The sequence below is a fragment of the Plecotus auritus genome (assembly GCF_963455305.1).
Source record: "Plecotus auritus genome assembly, chromosome: 3".
In the NCBI taxonomy this organism is placed as follows: Eukaryota; Metazoa; Chordata; class Mammalia; order Chiroptera; family Vespertilionidae; genus Plecotus; species Plecotus auritus.
Genome location: NC_137772.1, coordinates 50872285 through 50888147, shown reverse-complemented (window position 1 = coordinate 50888147; position 15863 = coordinate 50872285).

Sequence of the window (15863 nt, the reverse complement as noted above, 5' to 3'; positions counted from 1 at the left end):
AGACAACAACTCAATCATTTGCTAGTACCAAGATGGCATTATGTGATCTATTTTAAATAGCAGTTATTTATCAGTCCCAGTTTAAGAGAAAACTAGATTTCAATGAGTTTGAAATCTAAGCAGGAAAACAACAGTTGTGAAAATAAATGTAGTACTTATAGAAAAAGAGAAGCATAAAATCACAATCAATTAAAAATAAGCCAGCCCTAGCTGGTTTGGCTTAGTGGATAGAGTGTCAGCCTGTGGGTTCGATTCTGGTCAAGAGTACATGCCTGGGTTGTGGGCTCGATCCCCGGTGGGGGACATGCAGGAGGCAGCCTATCAATTATTTTCTCTCATCATTGATGTTTCCATCTCTCTCTCCCTCTCCCTTCATCTCTGAAATCAATAAAAAATATTTTTTTAAAAATAAGCCAGATGTTCTTTCATCCCTTTTTGATAAGAAAGTGAAAAGTATGCCTGCTTATGGATTTCTTAAATACATAAAACAGTTAAGGTATGAAAGCATTGGCCAGCATTCATTTTATCTTCTCATCATTCTTTGTCTATTTAGGACTTTCGCACAGCTCTGTTCTTTTACTAACAGTCAGTTCTCTGATCACGTTTGTGACTACAAGTTACTGTCAGCCAATTCATACAAACAAGCACACATAGGATGAACATGAATATACATAACAGGCAGATGCTGGGGACTCTTGGTTCTATGAGTCACCACATACTTTATGCTGAATAAGACACTGATTTTTACCAGATTTATAAGTTGAAAAGTAAGACATTTAAATTATACTTAACTGTTAGTATCAAGGTCTTGGCAAAAATAACTAAATTTCTAATTTTTATAATATATTTGTCTGATATCGTTTATGGTCTCAGAAATACATTCTTAATTCTTCCTAACACCTTTTTAAAAATCAAATAACTAACATTTTGTTTGGTTAACAATGAACTTTCTTCTAAATACAAATTAAACTAAAATTATGATAAGTTATGCCCTTCTGCCACCATCTTCTTTTGACTTGTAAAAATAAAATGATTCATTATGAATAATCCAGTCTTTCTGTAGATTTAATATGCACAGATTTGGGTATTTAAATTTCATAATATAAAGTGCATCTGTTCATTCATACATTCATTGAACAAATACTTATTGAATAACTACCTATTAAGATCACTGGGTGAGGGTATGAGGGAATATAATAGACACTAATATGTTCTATGGAATTTATAGTCAGGAAGATATATATACTAAGCAAATAATCACACAGAGAAATGTGTATTACAAATGTTTGTGGCAAAGTGCCACAAAAGAAAGAAAATTTTGTTCTTAGAGATATTAGGAGAGGTTAAAGAGTGAAAACAAGACAGGTCAGCTTTTTAAACAGATATTCTAGGTAAAAAGTGGTTAACCAAGTCAATCTTAAGGCAAAAGGCATTCCAGACCCCGAACAGAATGCCTAGCAAGCCATAAAAACAAACAAAAATGCATGGCTAGTTCTGAAAGTAAGTCCATATATGAGGTGTTACCAAAACGGTTAACCATATCAAAAAGTACATGTTGGGGGATTGCATCCAATGTAATAAAGTACATTAGTCTGCCAGGGCTATCATAGCAAAATAGCATACACTAAGTGGTTTAAACAACAGAAATATATTTTCTCACATTTCTGGAAGTTGGAAGTTCAAGATCCAGGTGTCATCGGGTTTTATTTCTTCTTAGGCTTCCCTCCTTGGCTTGCAGATAGATGATTGTTTTTTTCCTATGTACTCACCTGGTTGTTTCGTTGTGCTCACACACCCCTAATGCTTCTTTCTATCCAAATACCCTCTTCTTATAAAGATACCAGTAAGATTGCATTAAGGCCCACTTCAATGGCTTCATTTTAACTTAATCATCTCCAAATACAGTCACAGTCTGAGATACTGGGGATTATGGCTTCATCATATGAATTTTGGGAGACATAATTCAGTCCACAACATAAAGACAAATTTAATGTAGCCTAAAACTGAATAAAATACGTTAGAATAATTTCAGAGTCCTCCCTCTCCCCTATCTTTTTCTCATATGGAAGACAAAAAGAAAGATATATTGTGCAAAATAAAATGTTGCTGCTATAAAAAAAAAGTAACAATTTGCTAATCAACTGTATTGGATGTATCCTGGAAATAGTGAGATCAGCAAAACCACCGGTTTTCAATGAAAATACGGTGATCGTAAAGAATATTTGGTAGTGTAAATATATTTATATGTACAAAATAGTGACAACCTTTTAGTAAATCTGTTTGATGCTATAAGGCAATTATTTTATTTGAGAGTCAGGAATTTATTAATAGCTGTGAGAATAAAATACGTATTTAAACTAACACATAGATCAGCTAATGGAGTCCACAGCAGGTGGACCATTCTTTAATATAAGGATCTGAAGTGAATACATTCATTAAAAAACAAATAAGCATGAATCACCATTTGATTAACCAAAATACAAAATACAACATAATATGTAAATTAAATATAAGCCAGGCAATGGAAGAAAAATACCACATGATCTCACTCATTTATGGAAAATAAAGAACATTATAACCTGATGAACAAAAAGATAGATACAGAGGCAGTAAAGCACCAAACAGACTGTCAAATTACAGCGGGAAGGCTGGGGAGTGTTGGGGAGGGGGGGGGGGAAAGAGATCAACCAAAGGACTTGTATGCATGCATATAAGCACAACCAATGGACACAAGACACTGGGCGGGTGGATGAAGGCATGCGACAGGGGTTATGGGAGGCCGGGGGAAGGTCAATGGGAGAAAAAAAGGAGATATATGTACTACTATATGTAATACTTAAAACAATAATAAAATAATAAAATAAAATAAAATAAAATAAAATAAAATAAAATAATAAAATAATAATTTTTAAAAATGAAAAATAATGTTGATCCTTCATCAAAACAACTATCAACAATGACAAATATTGCATGGAGTTATTTTTTTAAATATGGTTTAATTTTATCTCTAAGACTCAGCTTATAGTAATTAGTTAAACAAAAAATATACAGGGGAATGTTTTAAGGTTAAGAGTTTCAGTGGGAAAATATAGAGCTTAATATTAAGTAAAATTAAGCAGTTAACTAGTAATGAACATAAAGTTTTCTTTATTAAATTCCATCTTGGAGCCCATTGCTGTAATTAATAATATGGTGTGTCAAAGGAGATATGAAAGTAACATCCATGCTCTTAAATCCCACAGTTTACTAGACAAATCTAACTGATGTATACTAAAATATATTTTATAATAAAAATTGAAAAAGTGTTGAAAGCAGTTATAGTCCAGTAGAATGGTTACTGATTGCAATATTTGTAATCAGGAATAATTAGGATAAAAACATACATAAATGGAACTTTGAGTGTAATATATATATATATATATATATATATATATATATATCCCAAACATAGAGCTAAAGAAACTGACAACTTGTTAACTTCAACAATTGTCAATTAAAAAAACTCAAACAAAATCTTTCTCTCTGTATCCAAAGAACCAGAAAAGGAACAGCCTAATGTGGGTAGAAAACCCACAAAATTATTTGGTCTGGCCCTGCCAAGGCATTAGGAGTGAGTTAATGAAATATTTGAACACATTATAGCAGGCTAATTTTTAAGTTGATAATTTTGTATGGCCTATCAATGATGTTATAAATATCCAAATGGCCCTTGGCAGAAAAAAAAGGTCTCCCACCCCTGAAACATTTAGTAAATAGCCACTCTAATCCAGCCAAACACCACAGAAACAACTATTGCCCCGCTTCCCACCCATACCAACAAAAGTAATAGGGGAGACAAGACTTCACCCTTTCAAAGCTGGATGTGTCCAAATAGATTAAATATACATTAAATAGTTCCCAGTATCTCCTAAAGAAAAACACCATTATTGATGTAATGATAAAGGCAGGTTTCAATTAGATGATGAGATGGAGCAAAGCTTTAAAGATGGGGAATATTTGTTTAGAAAAGGAAGAGAAGCAAAGACTTAAGTCATGAGAAGAATTAGCAAAAGGGTTGTGGTGATAGGGATCAAACTGCTGCCTGAGGATTGGGTGGATAGAATTCTTCCATCGCTAGTGGGAGTGAGGTGCTAGCAATAGCTTGAGAAAAGGAATTTTCTAAGACTTGTATGGGAGAATGAGTGGTTTTTATTTGTGCGGAATTATATGTCTCTGTTTGCAAAGTCCCATGTCCCTTAAGCCAGTCCTGGAAAAGGTGCAGCTAGAGCTCTAGCAGAATCAAAAGCAAAGCCAGAGTCCAGAGTTTCCACTCTCTGGTGGAGCTGAGTCCAATGTAGCACAGGCTAATCACTGCCCATTAGTCCATTGTGTGGGTCCCACGTGGTTGTGAGCCATGTGGACAAATGCAGGGGAGTGCACCCCTTGCAACAGGCATCCCAAGAAAGCAAGAGGTTCAAGAGCTCAAAACAGGGAACTATTTTTGTTCAGGAATTAAGTACATCAGATTCTGCACCTTTGCAATGGCCATGCTTATTCTGGCCACTGACCCCAGGTGTGACTGACAGGTAAGAATCTTCCCAAGTTACCTTGACCTTATTGGACATGTGTCTATTGTCCAGTTCATTCCTGCAGTGATCTATGGGGAACAGACTTGGAGAATGTTAACTGCAGCTCCAAGCAAAGCTATATAAATGACGTGTCTATATTATCTAGTCTCCCCTTTGCTCCTTTCCTGTTATTAATAGCCAGGGTATTATAACAGTATCAAAAGCACACAATTTTGCCCAGTTGACAATTAAAACTTTGGATGAAGAATAAAAGAATTAAGAATTGGTTTTGAGTATTTCTACTCCAGGGAATAAACTGTATTATCTCTGCCATAATCAATTTCTGGAACTTTAACATTAACACTGCTTTTTAAAAAGTTCTTTCTCCCTCATCTGAATTACATTACCTCTTGAAACTACAGACCAAATGAGAAAGGACAATTGAAATCTAAATAGGAAGATGGATTGCCTCAGCCATGGGGGATGGTTTACTGGTTATTCAGGTACTACCACACCATCATCAATTATTCATTTTATTCTCAAGTACTAATCTGGAATTTTATCTTTATAGCAAAAGGCACACACACACACAAAAGATAAAAGCCCACAGTGAGGGACAGAACAGTGTTTTTTCAACCCAGGGAACATAAAAGAGCTGGCCAGAATACAGAGTCCTCACATGAGATCAGCATGGAGCAGAGCTATTGCAGCCCAGGCTCAACCAGGGAAAGGTCACACCTTGGGTAATAAATTTCTGGCAACAATGAGATTTTTGAAAGGAGGTAACCTTTTCCAATACAGTTGAGAAAATTCTTATCCTTAAAGTCTAAGTAACTGCAGAGACATGGTAATGGCAAAAGTATGTTCTCCAAAACAAGAAACTGGCCTGACAAAGTCTTGACTTGTATCAGAAACCTTGAGGGGTACACAGAGAAGAACAGCAGAAAAATGCATGAAGAAGTACAATCTGGAGCAAACCTAACAGAGACATATTTATTAATCCTAAGGGGCTTTGGGGTTCCACTAGGCCTGATCAAGACAGTCTTAAAATTTCCCTCAGCTTGAGAGATGGCTGCCAACAGGATGGCAGGCTGCAAGATAGTGTGTGAGTGAGAAAACTAAAGGAGAGTGTATGTACGTGCAGGGAGTGTCTGTATTTGTAAGTAAGGGACAGCTATATTCCAAGGGACTGTTGGGGACTGGCAGACCGGGATCTCCTGGACAGGCAGCTTCTACTACTGCTGAAATCTCTCCTGGAGTGGCTGGCTCTGCTGCAGAGACCACACCATCTTGAAGGGGAGAGTGGCTGTGATCTGAAGCCCAGCCTAACTTCAACCGGGGATATCACGGATCCCTCCCGAGACCCTACAACCACAATGCCCAGGGACCAGCTGCCTCAGCTGAAAACTCAGGAACACCAAGACTCCAGCCTCCCCGACCATGGGCACCTAAAAAGTCTGTCCAGGAGAAGACAAAGCAGCGTGAATATGTGGATGAGCCCTGCACCTTCTAAAAGAGCAGATAGAAGGAACAGTTTAATTGAATAACATCCAACCAGAACTGGTGAATTAAACACAGCTGGTGAGGCAATCTGTGGATGGAAAGGTCAGATATCGCCTAGAGAAACTCAATGCAGGAGAGAGAGAGAGAGAGAGAGAGAGAGAGAGAGAGAGAGAGCGCTACATAACCAGACACCCAGAGAGGAGCAATCATGGGGAGACAAAGAAACAGCCCACATATGAAAGAATCACTAGAAAAGGAAGTAAATGAAATGGAGGCAAGCAATATGTCAGAGAAAGAATTCAGAGCAATGGTCATAAGGTCACTGTAAAGGATGGAAGACAAATTCAACAATATGTGTAAGAACCAAGAGGAAATCAAGAAGAAATGAAGAATGACATTGCTGCAATAAAGAACTCAATAGAAAGCATCAACAGTGGACTAGAAGCAGAGGACCGCATCAGTGAGCTAGAAGACAAGGTAGGAAAAAATACCCAGGCAGAGCAGCATCTGGAAAAAAAACCCTTAAAAAACAGGAGGAGAGCCTAAGGGAACTTTGGGAGAACACTAAACAAAACAACATCCGCATAATAAGGGAGCCAGAAGGAGAGGAACTAAGAAAGGAATAGAAAACCTGTTTGAAGAAATAATGACAGAAAACTTCTCAAATATAGGAAAGAAAAAACTCACACAAGTCCAAGAAGCTCACAGAGTCCCAATCAAAATGAATCCCAAAAGATCTACACCAAGACACATTATAATTAAATTGGCAAACACCAGTGACAAAGTAAGAATCTTAAAGGCTGCCAGAGAGAGGCAAAAAGTTACCTACAAAGGACCCATCAGACTATCGACTGATTTCTCAACAGAAACACACCAGGCCAGAAGGGAATGGAATGAAATATACAAAGTCATGCAAAAGAAGGGTCTGAATCCAAGAATACTGTACTCAGCAAGGCTATTAGTCCAAATTGAGGGTGAAATCAGGAGCATCACAGACAAAAAAGGACTAAGGGAGTTTATTACCACCAAACCAGCAATGCAAGAAATGCTAAAGGGTCTGCTGTAAAAAGAAGAAATAGGAAGGGAAGAAGGAACACAGGGGTAAAGAATAAGAATGGCAACAAACAAGTACCTGTCAATAATAACTTTAAATGTAAATGGATTAAATGCCCCAATCAAAAGACATAGGGTAGCTTAGTGGATAAGAAAACATGACCCATATATCTGCTGTCTACTGGAAACCTACCTAAGAACAAAGGACTCACACAGACTGATGGTGAAGGGATGGAAAAAGGTTTTTCAGGCGAATGGAAATGAAAAAACAGCTGGGGTAGCAATACTTATATCTCACAAATTAGACCTCAAAGTGAAGGCCATAATAGTAGATAAGGAGGGCCACTTCATAGTACTAAAGGGAGTAATTCAACAAGAAGATATAACTCTGGTAAACATATATGCACCCAATACAGGAATACCCAAATACATTAAAAAACAAACAAACAAACTTTTGGAGGATATCAAGGGATACACTGACAGAAATACATTCATAGTAGGGGACTTTAATACCCCACTATGACCACCAGACAAATCCTCTAAACAAAAAATCAGCAAAGAAACATCAATCCTAAATGACTCACTAGACCAGATGGAATTAATTGACATCTTCAGAACATTTCACCCCAAAGCCACAGAATTTACATTCTTCTCAAGTGCACATGGGTCATTTTCAAAGATAGACCATATGTTGGGTCATAGGCAAAGTCTCTTCAAATTCAAGAAGATGGAAACCATATCAAGCATCTTCTCAGATCACAATGGCATAAAACTAGAAATCAACTACAATAAAAACAATCCAAAAAAATCAAACACCTGGAGGCTAAATAGCATGCTATTAAACAATGACTGGGTTACCAAAGAGATCAAAGAAAAAATGAAAAGCATCATGGCAACAAATGACAATGAAAATACAACAATCCAAAACCTATGAGACACAGTGAAAGCAGTCTTGATAGGGAAGTTCATAGCTCTACAAGCCTATCTCAAAAAACAAGAAACAATGGTAATAAATTATCTAACCCTACAACTCAAAGAGTTCAAAAGAGCAATAAGAAAAGACCAGTGTAAGCAGAAGGAAGGAAATAATAAAGATCCGAGCGGAGATAAGCGACAGACACTAAAAATTAATACAAAAGATCAACAAAACCAAGAGCTGGTTTTTTGAAAGGATAAACAAGATTGATGAACCTCTAGTCAGGCTCACCAAGAAGCAAAGAGAGAGGACCCAAATAAACAAAATCAGAAATGAAAGAGGCAAAGTAACAACTGATCCCACAGAAATAAAAATGATTATGAAAAAATACTATTAACAAATCTATTCCAACAAAATGGACAACCTAGATGAAATGGACATATTCTTAGAAAAATACAAGCTCTCAAAACTCAATCAAGAAGAATCAAAAAACTTGAATAGGCCGTTAACTACCGAAGATACTGAAACAGCGATCAAATTACTTCCAGCAAACAAAAGCCCTTGTCTGGACAGCTTTACAGGGAAGGTCTACCAAGCATTCAAAGAAGAACTAAAACCTATCTTCCTCAGACTATTCCAAAAAATTCAAGAGGAAGGCACACTTCCAAACTCTTTCTATAAAGCCAGCATTAGCCTAATCCCAAAACCAGATAAAGACACCACAAAAAAAAGAGAAATACAGGCCAATATCTTTGATGAACATAGATGCTAAAATCTTCAACAAAATTCTAGCAAATCAGATTCAGCATTACATTAGAAAGATCATACACCATGACCAAGTAGGATTTATTCTGGGCATGCAAGGATGGTACAGTATCTGCAAATCAAAATATGTGATACATCACATAAACAAACTGAGAGACAAAAATCACATAATCATATCAATCGATGCAGAATAAACATATGACAAAATCCAACACCCTTTCTTTTTTTTTTAATTTTTTTTAATATATTTTATTGATTTTTACAGAGAGGAAGGGAGAGGGATAGAGAGTTAGAAACATCGATGAGAGAGAAACATCGATCAGCTGCCTCCTGCACACCTCCCACTGGGGATGTGCTTGCAACCAAGGTACATGCCCTTGACCGGAATCGAACCCGGGACCTTTCAGTCCGCAGGCCGACGCTCTATCCACTGAGCCAAACCGGTTTCGGCAACCAACACCCTTTCTTGATAAAAACACTCAGCAAGGTGGGAATAGAGGGATCATACCTCAACATAATAAAAGCCTTATATGACAAACCTACAGCCAACATCATACTCAATGGGCAAAAACTAAATTCATTTCCCCTAAGAACAGGAACAAGACAGGGATGCCCACTTTCACCACTCCTGTTCGAAATAGTACTGGAAGTGCTAGCCATAATGATCAGACAAGAAGAAGAAATTAAAGGCATCCAAATTGGAAAAGAAGACATAAAACTGTCCTTATTCACAGATGACATGATACTGTACATAGAAAACCCCAAAGACTCCATCAAAAAACTATTAGACCTAATAAATGAATTTGACAATGTAGCAGGATAAAAAAAATAACACCCAGAAATCTATGGCCTTTTTATACACCAATAATGAACTCACAGAAAGAGAAACAAAACAAAACAAAAAAATACCATTTACCATTGCACCAAAAAAAATTAAGATACCTAGGAATAAACTTAACTAAGGATGTCAAAGACTTATACTCAGAAAACTACAGGACATTGAAAAAAGAGATAGAGGAAGACATAAACAAATGGAAAAATATACCATGTTCATGGATTGGTAGATTCAACATCATTAAAATGTCCATACTTCCCAAAGCAATCTATAGATTCAGTGCAATCCCCATTAAAATACCAATGACATATTTCAAAGATCTAGAACAAACTCTCCAAAAATTCATCTGGAATAAAAATAGACCCAGAATAGCCACAGCAATCCTGAGAAAGAAGAACAAAGTTGGAGGGATCACATTACCAGATATCAAGCTATATTATCAAGCCACTGTTCTCAAAACTGCCTGGTACTGGCACAAGAACAGACATATAGAACAATGGAACAGAACAGAGAACCCAGAAATCCACCCAAGCCATATGCTCAATTAATATTTGACAAAGGAGGCAAGAGCATACAATGGAGTCAAAACAGTTTCTTTAATAAATGGTGCTGGGAAATTTGGACAGACACGTGCAAAAAATGAAACTAGATCACCAACTTACACCACACACAAAAACAAACTCAAAATGGCTAAAGGACTTGAATGTAAGACAGGAAACCATAAAAATCCTATAAGACTCCATAGGCAGCAAAATAGCAGACATATGTCATAGTGATATATCTTTACATTCACAGCTCCTAGGACAATGGAGACTAAGGAGAAAGTAAACAAATGGGACTACATCAAAATAAAAAGCGTCCGCACAGCAAAAGAAACCATCAACTAAACAACAAGAAAGCCTACTGCATGGGAGAGCATATTTGCCAATGATGTTTCCGATAAGGGTTCAATCTCCAAAATTTATAGAGAACTCACAAAACTTAACAAAAGGAAGATAAACAATCTAATCAAAATGGGCAAAGGACCTAAGTAGACACTTTTCAAAATAGGACATATAGAAGGCTGAGAGTCATATGAAAACATGCTCAAAGTTACTAATCATCTGAAAGATGCAAATCAAAACAACAATGAGATACCATCTCAATTCTGTCAGGATTGCTATCATCAACAAATGAACAAATGACAAGTGCTGGTGAGGATGCAGAGAAAAAGTAACCCTCCTGCACTGCTGGTGGGAATACAGACTGGTGCAGCCACTGTGGAAGACAGTATGGAGTTTCCTCAAAAAACTAAAAATGGAGCTCCCATTTGACCCAGTGATCCCACTTCTAGGAATATATCCCAGGAAACCAGAAACACCAATCAGAAAGATATATGCACCCCTATGTTCATAGCAGCACAATTTACCATAGCTAAGATTTGGAAACAACCTAAGTGCCCATCAGAAGATGAGTGGATTAAAAAACTGTGGTACATCTACACAGTGGAATACTATGTTGCTATAAAAAAGAAGGAACTTTTACCATTTGCAACAGCATGGATGGAAATGGAGAGCATTATGCTAAGTGAAATAAGCTAGTGGGAGAAAGATAACTATCACATGATCTCACTTATATGTGGATATAATGATCAACATAATTTGATGAATAAGAATAGATCCAGAGACAAATGGTAGGGGAAGGAGGGTTAGAGAGCAACCCAAGGACTTGTATGCATACATATTAGTATAACCAATGGACACAGGCACTGGGGTGGTGGGGGCTTCCCCGGGTGGGAATGGCTGGGGGGGAGGGTGTCAATTGGGGAAAAAGGAGACATATATAAAACTTTAGACGATAAAAAAAATGTTTAAAAGTAGAAAAACAATAAAATGTTTATGCATTATGGGAAAAACACTTCCCTCAGCTTAACTAAATTTTGACCTCCCTTTTCTTAGTGCATTTTCTTTAGTACACATGTAGTTGTAAATTCTTTCTCTTTTTTGAGTTGTAAACCTTTTAAAAAACCCCATGCAGTTTTAGAACCCAAGAATGTATTTGTCAAGAACCTGGGAGTCATTTCTTTGAAATGTAAACATGAAAAAGATAAGGGCCTTATCTCCCAATTTGTAAAACTACTTCATGAAGATAGAAGAAAGTTTACTTTTCTTTAGGGCAAGCCAAGTAGCAAAAAAAGATGGTTTATGATCCCTGTACCCCAGTTCTTTATAACTCTCTCACCACCTTTGTTTCAGCAGTTGGGTTTAGACTGTGTCTGGTCTCTATTTATTCCCTACTGCAATAGCCTCACAAAAGCTTCCTTGACTGTTTAACTTTGGTTCAATTTGCTTTGCTAGTCCTTTGTTAGAAGGGAGAAAAAAAAAAAAAAAAAAAAAAAAAAAAGGCTGGTAGTCCTCTCTCTATTATGCAATGGTGATAATTAAAACAGGAAAAGTTAATTTCTTGAGGTAATAACTGATGTCTAATTAATGCAATGTTTCCTTATTCATCCCAGTCTTCCCCATGGAAATTACTGGTGCCAATGCCTCAAGAATTAATCCTGAATGTCCCAATGCAGAATTCCCATGAAAAACAACCTCTTCTCAGCTTTTGTTCCCTCAAACCCTGAACTATCCAAGGTTATACTAGGTGCAAAGGAGGTGGGGTGGGAAAAACTAACCCATTTCATAGGAGAGGCAGAAGCAGAGAGGGAAAGATGGGAAGGTTGAGGTTCTCCCACACTAAGTAGAAAATATAGATATCCCTGCACTAGGTAAAAAATGCAGTTTGGGCCCTAACTGGTGTGGCTCAGTGGATAGAGTGTCGGCCTGTGGAGTGAAGGGTCCCGGGTTCGATTCCAGTCAGGGGCATGTACCTTGGTTGCGGACACATCCCCAGTAGGGGCCGTGCAAAAGGCAGCTGATCAATGTTTCTCTCTCATCGATGTTTCTTTTTTTTTTTTTTTTTAATATATTTTATTGATATTTTACAGAGAGGAAGGGAGAGGGATAGAGAGCTAGAAACATCGATGAGAGAGAAACATCGATCAGCTGCCTCCTGTACACCCCCCACTGGGGATGTGCCCGCAACCACAGTACATGCCCTTGACCGGAATCGAACCTGGGACCCCTGAGTCTGCAGGCCGACGCTCTATCCACTGAGCCAAACCGGTTTCGGCTCATTGATGTTTCTAACTCTCTATCCCTCTCCCTTCCTCTCTGTAAAAAAAAATCAATAAAATATATTTTTAAAAAATGCAGTTTGGGGGCTCAGTAAAGAATGATGAGTAGACCTTGGGTATTTTAATGTCCTCCAATAAAACTGAGAAGGCTAAAAAGGCTAATTCCAATGTAACCCTGATATTTGGGGGTTGGGGGGGGAGGAGAAGCTAGCAATCTGAATCTGTGCCAGCAAGCCCAGTGTACATTCTTGATAACCTATAATTAAGTCACTGCCTCTTTCCCAGAAACTGGTCTTACAAGACCTGTTACCTAAGTGCTCACATCTTACAGAGGCCATAAACTATGAACAGTGCACAGCCCCGGGGGGGAGGTATTGGATATGGTCTCAAGACCCCCAACACCTTGGGCCTTTTTTGCAAAGCCCGCGAAAGGACCAAAAGCATAATCCACATTTGGGGGCCAAAGACACCAGAAACATATAAAGGAGAAGCTCCCTGCATGTTACTTTGCTCAGACTTGATAAATTATTCCGCTGAGTCCCCACCGGTGTAATATAACTGTGTAACTCCATTTCTCTAAAGCTTTGCTTAGTTTTCCTATGGTCTTCTACAACAAAATGACAGGACCTAGAAAGTGTTGTGCAAATGGAAGAGCCAATTAAAAAAATACCAAAAAAAGTTTTATTCCAGGATGACTAGTGATTGATGTCAAATAATCCCATGAGACCAGACTAGTACAGAAACAAGAGAGCACAGACATCGTCCAGGCAGTATATGACCTTAAGCAACACATTCCTGGTATCAAAATGTGCACCAAAGACCAAAAAGACCAATTTCGATTTTTGCATTAAAATTCTTCTTCCTAAGATGTTTGCACAGTCCTATAGGAAAGGAAGAAGCCTCAATGTGTAAGGTTATATTTTTCACATTCTTGGCAGAATAGTGGTTCTGTTGCTGGAGAAATTAGTGGGCCAGATATCCCTGTCACTCATAGGAGTGGGGTTCTTGGGGCACCACTGAAATAAGCATTTTTATAAGCCTCCACAGGAGAACGAGATGTGGTAAAATACTTTATTTGTGTTGAGTTACATTCCTCGGGTTGTAAAGTCCCATGACTTTTAACCTAGTCCTGAAAAAGGGGCAGCTGTGGATTCAGCAAAGCCAAAAGCAGGGTTAGTGTCCATAGCTTCAGTTTCATGTTGCTGCTGTGTCCAGCAGAACATCAGGCCAGTTGAAGTCCAATAGTTCATTGTGTGGAGCCCACAAGGCCATGGGCCACATGGGCAAATGCAGGGAAATATGTCCCCTGCAACAGGAGACAGGCTCAAACAGCAAGCAGGTGAGCCATGAGCCAAGAGAGGGAATTCTCTTTGTCTAGGAGTTTAAATGTTCAGGTTTCATGCCCTATTCTGGTCACTGACTTGCTCCCAGGTGTGATTGACAAACAAGCACCTTCCCACATCACTCAGATATTATTGGGCATGCATCCAAACTCCGTGAATCCAGTCCCTTTCCCCAGCAATCTGCAGGGAACAGACTTTGTGAATGTTAACTACAGCTTCCTGGCAAGGCTGTAAATGCCATGACTATATTATCTAGTCTTCCCTTTATTCCTTTCCTGTTAAATGATAACCATATTATTATAACAGTATCCATTCAGATTTAGATTTAATTTGAATTTTTTAAAAATGAAGTAAAATGACATTTCTACACAACTCAGTAACTGACTTCAGGTTTATATTCCCTATGATGATAACATTTTCATAATATTGAGATTTTGCTTTAAGATAGTTTTTAAATACATAGATATATTTAATCTCTACCAGAAAGTTAGGAAGTAGGTAACACTATATAGATTTTACAAATAATGAAAACAAGGAATAGAAAAGGTAACTGTCTTTGTTTGTCCATTGCAACAAAAATTACTGCATATAATGGTGTTTAATCTACGAATGATCATGATTTTATCCTACAGGCTTAGTTTATCACAATTAAATATTAATTACTTTGATTTAAAAATGTTAAGATAAGACCACAACTAAGAGTACATTTATATGCCTCTAATTTTATCCACAACAGAATCTAAAGCAGTATATCCTGTATGCTTACAAAATTAATTGCGGATACTTTAATGTGTATGATTCATTGGGTCTCTCCTTCTCTCTCTCCTTCTCTCCCTCACTTTCTCTCTTTCTTGGTCTCACACACAGGCACACACATACACACCTACAGGATTTGTGCCTCTAGATAGGAAACATCCATTACACCAAAAGAAGAGACTCATAGCAAAAAAGGAGGGAGGAAAAGTGGTGTCAATTTTCCAGAATATACATATCACTCTGCTCAGGTATAATATCAATTTAAAAAGAAAACAAGAAAGAGGGAAGGAGAATGGGAGAGAGTGAAGAAGGGAATGAGATAGAAAGATATTCAGAGATAGACATATATAGACATAATACCATTGTAATTAAGTAGTTATTAATAACAGGAAAGGAGCAAAGGCTACAACTTTATACTCCCTAGGGGTCCAACAAAGAGAAGGTAGATGCATACCCAGTAAAGTTGGAATGACTAAGGAAGGTGTTTGCTGTCAATCACACCAGAGGACAGAGGTGATTGGCCAGGATGGGCATGGCCACTGCAAGCATGAGGAAATTTGGGATTTTTAGTACCCTGAACAAAGGAGTTTGCTAGCTTGTGCTTTTGTGTGCTCTTACTGCTTTTGAGTCTCTTGGGACTTTTGTAACCCTGGGTTTGTGAGGCTCCCCTTGCCTTCACTCACATGGCCTGTGGCCATGTAGACCCTACACACAATGGACTAATGCAATGCAGCTAGTCTGATGCGGTACTTGACCTGGCTCCAACATGGAAAGGAAACTCTGGACACCGGCTTTGCTTCTAGCTTTACTGAAAGCCCAGCTACACTTCTATAACTGGAATAAGAGAAGTGGGACTTTGGAAACCTAGGGATGTAGTTCCATGCAAATGAAAATCACCCACTCTACCATATGAGTCTCAGAAAATTCTTTTTTTCTTGAGATATTGTAAGGACCCCACCGAGAAAACCAGTGGGAGTGGGGGAAA